This window comes from Xenopus laevis, chromosome 7S (assembly GCF_017654675.1).
Source record: "Xenopus laevis strain J_2021 chromosome 7S, Xenopus_laevis_v10.1, whole genome shotgun sequence".
Taxonomy (NCBI): domain Eukaryota; kingdom Metazoa; phylum Chordata; class Amphibia; order Anura; family Pipidae; genus Xenopus; species Xenopus laevis.
The window spans coordinates 39,370,369-39,385,367 of NC_054384.1; the positions used below are offsets into that span (position 1 = coordinate 39,370,369).

At 36.0% G+C, this 14,999-nt stretch overlaps 1 pseudogene; it reads left to right on the plus strand.

Moving 5' to 3' along the window:
* Positions 1–14,999, plus strand: part of LOC121396008 — a 121,729-nt pseudogene that overhangs the window by 6,919 nt on the left and 99,811 nt on the right.

The following is a 14,999-nucleotide window of genomic DNA, read 5'->3' on the forward strand; positions in this document are numbered from 1 at the left end:
TATGTGGCAAGTAATAATTCTACTTTGTGGAGACCCTCTTTAAGTTTTTATATCAATCTATTTCACTTCAAGGGTTTTTTCAGGTTTATTTTCATCATTGGTAAATCGATGGCACTAGCTTTCAGTGCTATGAAAAAGAGGAGCGTCAGCCGTTGCCAGCTCTTGTACAAGTTAACTTGGAGGACTTGCATTTTTTTATGCAACTGGAATTTTCTTCCGTAACTATGGACCAGATGATGGGCCACGTAAGCAATGTTTTGATACTTTGAAATGTAAATTCATTGTCTTATTTTATTGTTTTTCAATTAGAAGGTTTTTGAAGCCGTAGTCCTGACATTGCAGTGAAGGTAGCCTCTTTGGACTTTCCGCCCATAGTTTTTACTTTATAAGACTTGTGGAGAATAGCTCAAAGCAGCCGGTAGGGCTCAGGTAAAACAGTTCTTACAGAGGAGACAGGAGGCTTAGGTTTGCAACAAAAGTGAAACAGGCTCCTGCCTGGGGTTTTATTGTTCAAACCGGACAACTTAAACAGGCACAATTTCAGTGCTAAACAGTCAAATAATAATGAACACCTCACCAGTTTGCAGTGTTACAGTCCTTAGGAAAGTTCCTTGCGGTGGTAACAAACATTTGCCATTTTGAGTTGCAGTCAAACACACAGTTTGTTCACAAAACACTTCACAGCGTGTGGTCAGAGGTTCTCTCTGACTCCCAGTACAACACACTCCCACTCCCCGCCAGGCTCCCTTAAACAGCCCCACCTGCGGACTAATTGGGCAGCATACTGAACTATCCTTGCTCCAGGGTCCTAACCTGTCTTACCCTGGAGATTTAAAGGAGCCAATACCTCAGGCTGGGTGCTATATACCTCCCATCATATACAGGCAGCCTATTGGGACATAGCTCTTTGTCACAGACTGTAAATGGATATATAACATTTGAAATAATCAAAGCGAATATATAAATATAATTTTTTTCCTTGATGAAAGAAAATGTAAGCACATTTACAATGTACGATTATGAAAAAAGGTTAAATGATTTTAAAGGGGTTGTTAACCTTCAAATGAACTTTTATTAGGATATACAGACAAATTAGGGGAGGGGGGCTGGGCAGGCGGGGCCCATGAGGACTGGGGCCCACCGGGTTTTTTTCCGGTGTCCTGCCAGCCCAGTTTGACTCTATGTAGAGAGTGATATTCTGAGACAATTTGCAATGAGTTTTTGTTTTTTATTATTTGTGGCTTTTGAATTATTTAGCTTTTTATTCAGCAGCTTTCCAGAATGCAGTTTCAGAAATTGGGTTGCTAGGGTAATTTGGACACTAGCAACCCAATTTCTGAAACTGCATTCTGGATGCACTGATTTGAATAAGAGACTGGAAAAGGAAAAATTAAAAGGGTATGGTCTGAATACAAATATAAGTAATGAAAAGTAGCAATATCAGGGATATCACAAAAATCATTTGGGATAGTTATCAGCATAAGTGAAGGCTTATTTCTCAAAGGTTGGATTTTAGTTGTTTATAAGTTTTTGAAACCACAAATAAACTCACAAACACTTAGGGGGTTATTTACTAAACTCCAAATACAAAAATCATGAAAAATTCATGATTTTTTTTTAATAAAATCAGACTTTTAAAAAAATCACAAATGTTTCGGAATTTATTAAACCCCAGGCATGGGAAAAGTCCAAATCGGAGAATCCGGCATCTCAGACCTGTTGAGGTTACATATAAGTCAACGGGAGAAGTCCCAATAATTTTTTGATGTGAGCTGGGTTTTTGGCAATACCTCGAAGTTTTCAGAGTTTTCGGGTGAAAAAATCACGAAAATCTGATGAAGAATCAAAAAAAATAGTGAAAATCTGATTCTTCACGATTTTTTGGTTTTTTTTTCCCCACAAACAAAATTTTCATGAAGTGTATTAATAAATAAGCCCAAAAAATCCATGCAGATTTGGTCAGAGTTTTTTTTCAGAAAATATTGAGATAAATTCAGACTTATAAATAACTTCTAAAACTACGAATGTCGTGATATTTTTTGAAAAATCAGAATAGAAAAGGAATGAACAAAGAAAACACTCAACGATGCACTAAAAAATACGAATACCTTGAAAACCTTGAAAAATTTTAGTTTTCAGACAATTCCTAGTAAAAAAACGTCTAAATTGATTTAAAGCAGTCCAATAGGATCAGCACATTTTGCATTGACAACTTTTACTTGGTGAAGTTTTACCTTTAGGTTTTCTTGGTTTTTTTACTTAATAAATCTTGAATTTTCGAGATTTTTAGAAATATAGAAAAACCATAAATTGTTAGAGATTATTGGAAAAAAGCGAAATTCCATTGTTAGTAAATGACCCCCCTATATGTATAGCGTCAGCTCTGAGAAGTCAGAACGGGATAGAGAATAAAAAAAACTATACATGGCGAACTTAATTACTTAAAACCATGACTACAATTTCAATTTAAAACTGCACATGTGCATTTTATTCACTGCTATTGCCATTTATTGGTCAATCTGTCATTGTTGTCTGTGGTGGCCATTGCAAGCCTGAGCTGTTTTAGACATTATGCTGAATAGGTAAATGTTCAGAAAACTTAATCACCATAAATATTGACAGCAAAAATAATACCACCGTAGGAAGCATTTTTGCTGCAATAGCATATAAATAAATTTATGTCCTTAATTCAATACAATAAGCTATTAACCTGCAAAAACTCCAAGTCAGGATTTCAGGGTCTGACAATATTTATAATGAAAGCCTATCGACACAAATACTATGCAATAAGAAAAAAATGGAAGTATCATTTGTTTTATGCTTTGCACAACAACATTTATTTTACAAACAAATCAAGGAGGAAATGTCAGGAAGAATATGTGAACTAGAAAAGGGTTAAAGTAAGCACAAGCAGGGCCCTCTCTACCTCTTTAAGGGCTCTTACTGACGAGCGGTTGAAGCTGTGCTCCCCTGCGTTCCATTTTTCTGCGTTCAACCGCAGGGGAGCGCAGGAATAGACGCATTAAGTTCTTTTCAATGGGGCTGTACTTACACAGGTGTGTGTAGGCGCCGAATGCAGGAAAAATGCAATTGAATCATATTTGGACTATTCCCTAGTGGAAGTACACAAAAAATAGCTTAAAATTTTTTAGAATTTTTTTTTCATTTGAAAATTCACCTCGACCTTTGATAAATCTGCCCCTTACTGCCTCTTTTAAAATTCGACTTCTACCATTAGCCATCCGAATTGCTGTTTTAGCCTATGGGGGACCTCCTATTTGGAGTCAATTAGTGGGCTTTGGAAAATGAAAGTTTTTTTTGGGGAAAAACTTCTAATCGAATTTGAATACGATATTCTTTCGATTCGTACGATTGGACCAAAAAAAAATTTAGACGTCATTTTGGTTGGTCTTTTTGAATTCGAATTTTGAAGTTTTTTTAATTCGAAATCGACCCTTGGTAAATATGCCCCTAACACTGTATATCCTGTCAATCAGGAAACATTTATTGCAGATCTACCTTTTCTATGTTTTATTGTAATTTTCATGGTGCATCATAAATGATGACTAAAATACCCAGTTATGTGCAAAAAAAAGCACCCATGATCCACCATACCCCTACTCCCTGTAAGCCAGCCCTCTTCCAACACAACAACTCTTTTTATATCACACTTTTATATCTCATGGGGCCTCCTCTGCCACGGTGCTGCTGAAAATATTGCCCCATGTATCTCCCTGATGGTGACCCTGATCTTATTTATACAATGAAAACATGTTCAGTATACTCCTCTGAATTTAAATAACATAAATTGTGCTGTTATCTTTTATGTCTCTTCTTACATTTTTCGTAATATTTAATATTAATGTATTAAGATATAAATTTATCAATGTTTTTCTGCCCCCAATATGAATGTTTGATATGCTTCAGAAACTATTTAATCCTTGCCTTGTTTCTCCCTTATATTTTATCATATAAATTGTGTGACACTGTCCGGGAAAGGGTCTGAAACTGCTCTGAAGTACTTTAACATTGTATCATTATTTAATTCTCTACCAGAAAGAGTTTATTGACTGTTTGTCTCTGTGTGTCTGGTTAGAGGATAATTACTGTTCTGTATGTAGCTTTACAAGGCTTTTGGGAAAAAGAGAAAGTAAATGTGGAATGTGACTGTGTAGGGATGAATTAAAATGATTTTTTTTAACTGCCACAGAATTCTTAAAGAGATGGTATGTACTAAAAGTATGATACTTAGGGGCAGATTTACAAAGCTCGAGTGAAGGATTCGAATTAAAAAAACTTCGAATTTCGAAGTGTTTTTTGGGCTACTTCGACCATCGAATGGGCTACTTCGACCTTCGACTACTACTTCGACTTCGAATCGAACGATTCGAACTAAAAATCGTTCGACTATTCGACCATTCGATAGTCGAAGTACTGTCTCTTTAAGAAAAACTTCGACCCCCTACTTCGGCAGCTAAAAGCTACCGAAGTCAATGTTAGCCTATGGGGAAGGTCCCCATAGGCTTGCCTGTGATTTTTTGATCGAAGGATATTCCTTCGATCGTTGTATTAAAATCCTTCGAATCGTTCGATTCGAAGGATTTAATCGTTCGATCGAACGAATAATCCTTCGATCGTTCGATCGCAGGATTTGCGAATATCGAAGTCGAACGATTTTAGTTCCTGGTCGAATATCGAGGGTTAATTAACCCTCGATATTCGACCCTTCTTAAATCTGCCCCTTAATGTAACTCGTGATCTACTATTATACTGAACATAGCAGCAATCTATTACTTTTTTGCAGCAAAATATATACAGTATTTACTGTATAGACTGAGTACTGTTTATCCATAACTAACAGTGCTACTCCTTTTTTTTTGCATGCAGTATTGAGTGTGTCTTGTATGTAGTGCAGTGTGCAAAAATGATTTAATTAAGGTTATTTATTTAGAAACCCTGAAACAGGTTTGTGCCATAAAATACTGGGCGGACCTGAACTGTTCCTCAGACATGTAGTTGTCCTGACTCTGCTCCAGTATCTCTGTTTTGCTTGCCACTTGCTAATACCATCTGCCAATGGTTGACAGTCTCTGCCCACTTTTATTCATACTCTAATGCCTGCTTCTCCCCCCCCTTGACATTAACAATGGGCAGAGTTGCATATAAATAATAGCAGCACGGAGAGCCAGGCTGGGTTCAGGAAATGTTCTTGACCCACACATCACCACATGCTACATAGAATGCAATGTTATGTATCATGAGTATGTATCTAATACAGTTAAGGGATGTATTCCCCTTAATGCTTGGGACCTGGGGTTTTCCAGATTTGAATCACTATATATAGTGATTAACTGACTATACCTTAAGTCTGCTAAACATCATTTAAACATTAGATAAACTTAATAAATAGATTTACTGTATATAGAGAGAATTATGTTTGTGTCCCTTAAAGGACAAGGACTCCTTTAGAGTGCAAATAGGTTAGTGATTTTAATTGCCATTGGGCTGGTGCATTTTCAGGAAATAAATGCACTGAACAGGAAAACTGTAGCAGAGTGACATATAAAGAACTTGCTAGTATATTTTTCTTTGTCCTTTCTTTAGGCAATAGGGGACATTTTTCTACATGCCTTCCTCCTTTCAACCCTCTTTAATATAGTGCTGCTGAACACAAATGGAGATGGAAATGGAGTGCAGAGACCTGCAGAATTTTGCAAAAAAGAAAAGCAGTGTGCAAAAGGCAAAACAAAAAAGCCTCCTTTAAGTTAGTCAGTTATGCACAATGCTAATTTGAAGTAATAATTGTCTAACAAATAAAATCATGCTGTGAAATGCAAATTTGTATTCTTGGTTTAGCAAATTGTAATTCAGCCTACAGTGTTTATTATATTACCAAAAGTGCTGAATCAGACTAGGAGTGCATAAACAAAGGGGTTAACTCCACCTCTGTCCCTTAAGACTGACATCTAGTCAATAATAATTACCATATGCTGTTAAGTGGCTAAACATGCAAAGTTATAAAGACAAATGCACACAGATATACATGTATATAGTAATACACCTCCCTGCTGTTTTTTTTTCAGTACTGATAAAAACATAGACAAACCATTTTGGAGGAAATGCCTCTGCTGATAGGACACTCCACATCTTCATGACATTTACTGTGAAAAAGCTTTTAGACTGATTAGGGAGGAAAGTGCCAGTATTCCCGTCTCAAGTCATGCCTATATGCCCTTGATGAAACCCTTTTAATTAACAGGTCTGCAGAGAGGTTATTGTATTAGCCCATAAGATACTGTATACAGTAGAACCCCCATTTTACATTTTTCAGGAGACTATGGAAAAATTATATAAAATTCGGGAAACAGTAAACTAAAGAAATGTGCTAAAGTAACTTTTTCTTCAAGTACTGAAAGGATATAAGAACAGGAGTCAGTACTTTGAGATACAATATTTACTGTGTTAATAACAAGGTTAAGCATTGCAGTGTTAATGTTACACTACGGGGTCATGTGCAAGGCCTCTCTGTCAGACACATACACAACCTAAAGCAATAAGTGATTGGTGCAGGACTTTATAAGGGGCAGACTAATTGGAATTGACCATTTACAGGCAGAACCAAGGCAAAATATAGGGTACTTAATCGAGGTTACACTGTACATGTATTTCTTCTTTGTATTCTCTTCTGATTTTTATGTTTCAATGATTTTTATTGAAAATCTTCAAATATTTAAACACATAAAGATACAGACATCCACCATGATAACAGAAGAAATCACAAATCTGCATGTTACATTTTTAACATCACTTACTACAGTTATGCTTTACATCTTCAAATGTCGGTGGGGCTATTAAAATAATTGGGGGGATTTTTGTTCAAGGTGGAGATAAACATTTGGGACAACATTTTCACAGACCTGAGACACCATCCCTCCAAAAAGATGCATCCTTTCTATCATTTTAATATTTAGCAAAAATAATTATATTGGAGAAATAGAATTTAGCCTTAATAAAAATAAACAGATGGAACAGTGCTGAGTTAAAAAAATAATAATAAGCATTTTGGTAAATTTGCTTTAGGCGAGGGAAGAAAAACTTGATAAAATTGAAGACAAATTGTACATTTGTTGTCCAGAAATGCACAACTTTGGTCAACATACTTTCTCCCACTTTGGACACTAGCATAGTAAACATATAATGACATGATTAAATAAAACAGGGGTCGTTTATTTAGTGGTGATTAATGACATGTGGGGACCCTAGGCTACATCCACACAGACCCCCCTTCTAGGCTACTGCAGGGTCTAGATGTGTGCAGATTCAGACACATGTGCACCGGAGCTCTCTATGCCGGGTTGGGTTTGGTGCGTGCCAGGGACATCATTGGATCTACACTCATCCTCGAACATGATGTGCCTTGCCTGCCTTCTTTGCCCCGCAAGAGTTCCTGACCAGAAATAAAATAAAAATAATAATTGTCTAAATAAAAAGCTGATACCACCAGGCCCCTAAGATATAGCCTAGGGTATCCTATGCATTAGTCCGCCCCAGTATTTTTTAATAGGAAATTAGTTGCACACATTGTATAGAATGGGCACATTGCACAATTAAAGAATTGTTGCGGGCCTCTGCATGTTCTAGTGCAGAGACCTGCAGGCAATGGTGCCTGCATTCAGCAGAAGCTTTACATAGAGAGCAGGGGTAGACTCCCCCATCCCCTAACATGCACCTCATTCAGATAAGCAAATTAGGGAACAGCAGAATTGCTCCCTAGGTCCTCTGCATTCCTGTGCAGATTACAGTTTGCAACCTCGCACCAGATTTTTTTATCCTGCATAAGGTGCATAAAGCAAACAGACTGGGAGAAGAAGTGCAGCTTGAATAAGCTGGTGGTATGATCTTGCACCCCCTAGTGCTCTTGCACTTCTACTGGTCATGGAAAATGATTTGATTAGGTATTTGGCTAGGCCTTTTTCATCAGCATTCGGATTCAGCCCATTCCTTGTGCTTGTCCGACCTAATTCTTACGTGACTTTTCATGTCACAAACAAGGAAGTGAAAAAAAAAATAACCTTGCACTGCGCATTCATTACTCTTTCATCCATCCTGCCCCTAATTTGCATATGCAAATTTCAGTTCTGTATTCAGAATGTTCTTTTACAAAGTATTCGGGATTTAGCTAAATCCCAAATAGTGTATTGGTGCATCCCTAGAAATTAGCCTGGATCTCTTCCTTTGTAGATATGATCCCTTTTACTTCATTAATATACTTCTTCAATGTATATTTTATATACATTTTGATCTAAACTATTACAGATATTTTTCCTTTTTAAGTTTCTTTTTGCCATAAACATTTGTATGATATTTTCAACCAAATTTTTATTTGAAGTTGGACTAAATTAAATATGCAGAGTTGTCTTTCCCAGTCTTAACTTTTGTTGTGTTTTACTACAGTTAATCCATGATTAGAGGACCTTAAGCAGGTGTTCTGCACTAACCCTTACATAATATGGTGTGGTCAATATAGCCCCTCATTCTGCAAGAGTTATGTTTCACCATCCTTGACCTATTCCCATGACCTTCCACAGGCTCACCATAGCAGCTTTCCTATGCCATAACCACCAACACTTCTTTCTCTATGTTTCTTGTTCCATAAGCCATTAACCCATGGGTCAGCTAGGAATGTTTTTTATTTAACTTGCTACTTATTGTCAAAGAATGTCTGTTCAGTCTCTTGATGCATCACTGCACATTTTAAAAGTCAATTGTCACTATTAAAAAAATGCAATTCCCGTCTTTGGATGTTTCAAGAGTCAGGATTAGCTGATTGTAGCATGAGTCAGAACATTACAATGCATTATTAACAAAGTGCACTGGTTGATTTTTTTGCAGTGGGAAAAAATATTAGCTTGTGTGTCAATAAACTAGCTGGCACTATTGTTAACCTGGGTCATTTTAAGAGTTTAGTGAGGACCAAGTAGAAAGCTGAAATAGAATCAGGCAGGACAGGTGTTTGGCATGGCAAACAGGAACACACTTATTCAAAAGACAAGCAGGATTAAATAACAAGGCAAGGTAGAAGATAAGTACTGGCACAAGCATGGATGACAAGACAAAGAGGTAAATCCTGATACCGGCAAGGCAATTGAGAAACAGAGGCACAGGCTGGAAAAGAAGACTGACAGAAGTCCATGCCAGTAGACAGGTAGGTTGGAAAAGTTCAAGTACAGACAATGAGTTGGTTGTCATTGATCAAGTGGGTTCTGCAACAGGCTAAACCCACACGCTACATTTAGCAGAAATCGCTAAATTAAATACGCATGAGGGCAGAATGGCCCTAGTATCAATATGCTTTCATAATGCAAATATAGAAATCTTTATTCTAACATAATTTAAAATATACAAACCCCAGAGTCTATAGCCTAGACCAGTGATCCCCAACCAGTCACTCATAAGCAATATTGCTCTTGGACCCCTTGGATGTTGCTCCCAGTGGCCTCAAAGCAGGTACTTCTTTTTAAATTTCTTGTTTGAAATCAAGCTTTCGTTGCATAAAAAACATGTGTAATGCCAAACAGACTCTCCTGTAGGCTGCCAATCCATATAGGGGGCTACCAATTGCCAATCACATCCCTTATTTGGCACTCCCAGGAACTTGTTGCCTACTTACAGTATGTTGCTCTCCAACTTTTATATATTTGAATATTGCTCACGGGTAAAAAAAATGTTGGGGACCCCTGGCCTAGACTAACACCAAAATAATTGTACCCTAGTGCCATTTTTGACACTGTTCACATTTAGCTCACAATAAGTGACCACATTGTTATCTCTAAAATAGATTTAACAAAATTATTTTTGAAAAAATTGACAGTTGAAAAAACATGGTAATTAGCATACAAAAATTGCACTTAGTACTTATCCTTCTAGTCTTATACTGACTTTCTTGCTGTCTGATGCAGAATACGTTTCCTTGTCCTACCCCATATCAATATCCCTGCTACCCATGTTTTATTATAACAGAGGAAATAATTTTTAAAAATTTGGATTATTTGATTTTAATTGAGTCTATGGGAGATGGGATTTCTGTAATTCAGAGCTTTCTGGATAATGGGTTTCAAGATAATAGCTCACTTACCCGTACCTAATGAAGTTACATATCACCCATAGCAGCAGTACTGCTAAAAGAGTTAAAATACAGCATGAAGTTTGCCATTGTGTGAAAAAATAATGTCATAACTGCCAGATAATGATTTTCTCTTATAGATGAACATATTGTATTCAATTGATCATCTAAAAGTAATGTCATGAACATTACATTAGGCATTGCCATGGGTAAAGCACAACTGCCACAATGGACATAAAGAAGCTTCTAGAACTCTGCAATATAAACATGAAAGAGAATGAATTAAAAGAACGCATAGTAATCCATTAATGGGAGCACTAAAGGGAATACTTGCTGTTATTAAAATAACAAAGGTGCTGGAAAGCACTCTGATTAATCCTGGATCCATTCTCCCTGTAATAATGACTATTGCACTTTAATGTACAGTACAGCAACTTAAAAGCATGTTACCCTTATATGACACAAATCCTATACCATGAGTGAGACTCAGATTACCTAAGACTACCAGTAATAGTCAGGTTAACCCTTTTTACAGTAATGACAGACATTCTTAGTTTGCAGATATTCTTTAAAGGAAAACAATTCTCCCAAAATGAACACTTAAGCAGCAGATAGTTTACATCATATTAAGTGGCATATTAAAGAATCTTACCAAACTGGGCTATATATTTAAGGTAATATTGCCCTGTTACATCTCTTGAGCCACCATTTTGTGATGGTCTGTGTGCTGCCTCAGAGATCACCTGACCAGAAATACTACAACTCTAACTGTAACAGGAAGAAGTGTTAAAGCAAAAGATAGAACTGTCTGTTAATAGGCTCATGTGACCTAACAGGTATGGTTTGTTGGTATGTTTGTGTGCACAGTGAATCGTACAAACCCAGGGGGCAGCCATTATTTTTTAAAATGGCAATTTTCTATTTATGATTACCCAATGGCACATACTACTAGAAAGGTATATTATTATGAAAATGGTTTATTTACGTGAAGCAGGGTTTTACACATGAGCTGTTTTATGCAATATATTTTTATAGAGACCTACATTGTTTGGGGGTATAGTTTTCCTTTAATACATGTTTGCAATTATACAATTCTTCTTGTACATTATTCCTACTATATACTTTGAGAAAAATATTGACACATAAAGTGCTGAAATAAAGCTATAGAAATACATCAAATCAACTGGACTTGCTGCGTTTTTCTTGAAGGCGTTTCACCAGTCATCCAACTGGCTTTCTCAATTCAGAATAACTTGTACATAGGATCTTGCTTCGCTATATATCCTCTGGAATGTTGCTCCCATCAGCATAATCTGTTTATCATAATCGACAATGATGTAATTAAGTTAGGTGTTGATTGTATTAGCAAGATTCGAGCCTTGTTGTGTTATTAAACACGTTTGAAGACTGTCAAGTTCAGATTCTAGACCAAGAGAGAGACTGGTTCAAAAGAGGTGTTAAAGAAGCCATATACTGTATGTAAAAACTGAAAAACCAAGTTTGAATAGAGGCTGGGGGGGGGGTGCAAAATATTTTTTCTTCCACATACAATGCTGTTTTGGCACCTCTCCCTGGAAGGTTTAATAACACATTAAAGCTCCAATCTTGCTAATACAATCTTGCCAGTTGGATGACCTGGTGAAATGTCTTCAAGAAAAACACAGCAAGTCCAATTGATTTGACTTATTTCTATAGATATACCATGACCTGGATGAATGAGAATCTTCACAAACATACTGAAATATAATTTCAGTATGCTGCTTTTGGTACAAATAATTTCCTTTGATCAATTTTTGTTAAGGTTTATCAACCTTGGGGGACCTGGGCTGGACAAGTAATAGTGGCACCCAAGGCAATACTACTTGGCCCATCACCCTTTCTGCCCCACTATGGCTCTCTCACTACCAAATGTTGGAATTTAGGCTGAAAGTGCAAAGTAGCACTTCTTAGCAAGTGCTTCGTAATAAGTTTGGCCACAAATTTAAGCCATTTTGAAAAATAAAATTGTAATCTCCAAGAAATGTAATTAGGAGCTAAATTACAATAAAAAGCAATTACCCGCCAGTGTGTTTTTTTGACTGGGAAGGAAATTGGATCATGCAAAGGAAACAAATACATGAGAGGAATATGCAGACCCCATGCAGATTGTTTCCTGGTTGTCTATAACCCAGCAATTAACAAAGTAGTAATAGGTAAAGAGCTTGTACAGACAAAGGAAAAGATAAGATAACTAAGACAGAACTGCAACAGAATAGACCCAAAAACATCAGATATGTCTGTTCAAAAGTAAAGGAGCAATACAGAGTAAAGAATTACAAAATGCAGCAATAGCAGATTGGCTAAGAACAGTTAAAGTTAAAAAGAGGTTGAGATTTTGTATGCAAAAACAAAAATAGGACATACATAGGAATGGCATAAGTGTGCTAGGTGATGCCATAGTCAAGGATATGCTGCACTTCATTTCAGTCTCATTTGATTATACAACACATAAGTACACTATCAGCAATGTGTGAGCTGGGTATTACAGTATTTCCAGATTATACATTTGACAGCAACACTGCTTCCTTTTAATATTATTTTCCTGACTGTTATTTAACAAACCTGTAATGACTTTTTTTTTTACAAAATAATTTGCAGTTCAATATTTATGCCTATGGACACTGTATACATTGATTATGACTGGATGTTGCCACCCTCTCATGTTTCAACTTTATTTACTACCTATATATAACACCGAGACAGATTGAGAAGATTGCACTGACACACCTACATTATGGGGCTCTCCTCAATTATACCCCAAACATTTTGATTGAAATGTCTATATTTCCACTCAACAATGCCTTGCGTTTTAATTATGACCATGCAGGAGGCACATAAAATGTAAAATATGCATTGCAATGCTTTTTTTTTTTTTTTTTTAATTTGGATATACAGGTATGGGATCTTTTATCCCGAAACACATCATCCAGAAAGATCCAAATTACGAGAACGCCATCTACCATAGACTTTAATTTAATTTAATCAAATAAATTTTTACTTTTGTAAATTAGTAAATTTTTACTATTGTGCTTGTTCCTAACAAAGATATATTTAATCCTTATTGGAGGCAAAACAATCCTATTGGGTTTTTTTAATGTTTAAATTATTTTTTATTAGACTTAATGTATGGAGATCCTGAGCATTCTGAATAACAGGTCCCATACTGGTATTTCATATACAGTAGTTTGTCTGCAATCTTGTAAGTAGAATATGCCCAGCATATCTTAATCCTGTCTGTTTTTCTTGTTTTCTTACATATTATTTCATACCCACATTCATAATGTACCTCTATTTCCATACTTTTATGTAAATCATTACATTTTGTGTAGCGTTTTGATTTTGCAAAACAATTGATACTGCTTGATACTGAGTCTTTGATAATATATTACGTTTCTGCTGTTGTATAGTACTAAACATATAGCTTTGTCTGTTTTTCTCATTTATTCTGTTATTTAATAAGTAAATCTTCATAAATAAATATATATATATATATATATATATATATATATATATATATATATATATATATATATACTGTCTGCTCACACCATGTTTATGTGATGCAAATGGATTGTTGTTGGATTAATATCCTTTACTACTTTGCTGCTTTTTCAAACTCAGAAAAGTGTTAATTCAGAAGTAATCCACAAATTTGTCCACAAGTACAATAGATCGCTTTTAGTTTCCTTTATTTTTGTCTTCTCACCCAAATCAATTTATTGGGTCTGGTGTTCTGGTGCTGGGCATAGATACCTAGGGGCACATTTACTATTGGTCGAATATTGAGGGTTAATTAACCCTTGAGATTCGACCCTCGAAGTAAAATCCTTCGACTTCGAATATCGAAGTTGAAGGATTTACCGAACGATTAAATCCTTCGAATCAAACGGTTTGAAGGATTTTAATCCATCGAATGAAGGATTTTCCATCGATCAAAAAAAGATAAGAAAGCTTATGGGGAAGGTCCCCATAGGCTAACATTGGTGCTCGGTAGGTTTTAGGTGGCGAAGTAGGTAGTCAAATTTTTTTTTAAAGAGACAGTACTATCGAATGGTTGAATAGTCAAACGATTTTTAGTTCAAAACGTTCGATTCGAAGTTGTAGTCAAAGGTCAAAGTAGCCAATTCGATGGTCGAAGTAGCCAAAAAAAAAAACTTCGAAATTCAAAGTATTTTTCATTCTAATCCTTCACTCGAGCTTAGTAAATGTGCCCCTTAGAGTTCTTCAACGTCTTGGTTTCACTTATTTTGTCATTGTTCTTCTGCACATTGTTTCAGTAAAGTGCAGCTTGGAACTGGGGAGGTAAGATGTTACAAAACCTAGTATTTACTAAGAAAATTATTAAAAATTAGAAAAAAGTAATAACGTAGATTAATATAAATATCAGGGTGTCAGCAAGTTTACAAGTATAAAAAAGTATTGCTTACATTTACATATTAGTTACACTACTTGGTATTCTGTAGTGTAGTATAGTTTGTATGTTCTCTCCATGTCTGTGTGGGTTTCCTCTGGGATTCTCCTACAAAATACTGTACAATACTGTACAAGTACAAGGTAAATAATCTATTGTGTGTGAATGTAATAGGGAGTAGATTGTAAGCTCCATTGGGACAGAGACTGATGTGTAATGGCGTTATATAAATAGTGTATTTGCAAGGCTACACTATATGAGGTAGGGGTTCCTGCCTTGCATGGCTAATTAGAATATAGACTACCAACAGAGACAGCAGGGATTGAGTGCATATCAGCAAAAAGGGTTGATAGTTTAGAGTGGTAGTTAAATACTGCTATGAGAGTGTGGTGATTTAGTAGTAGTCAGAAAGAAAGAAGATTTATT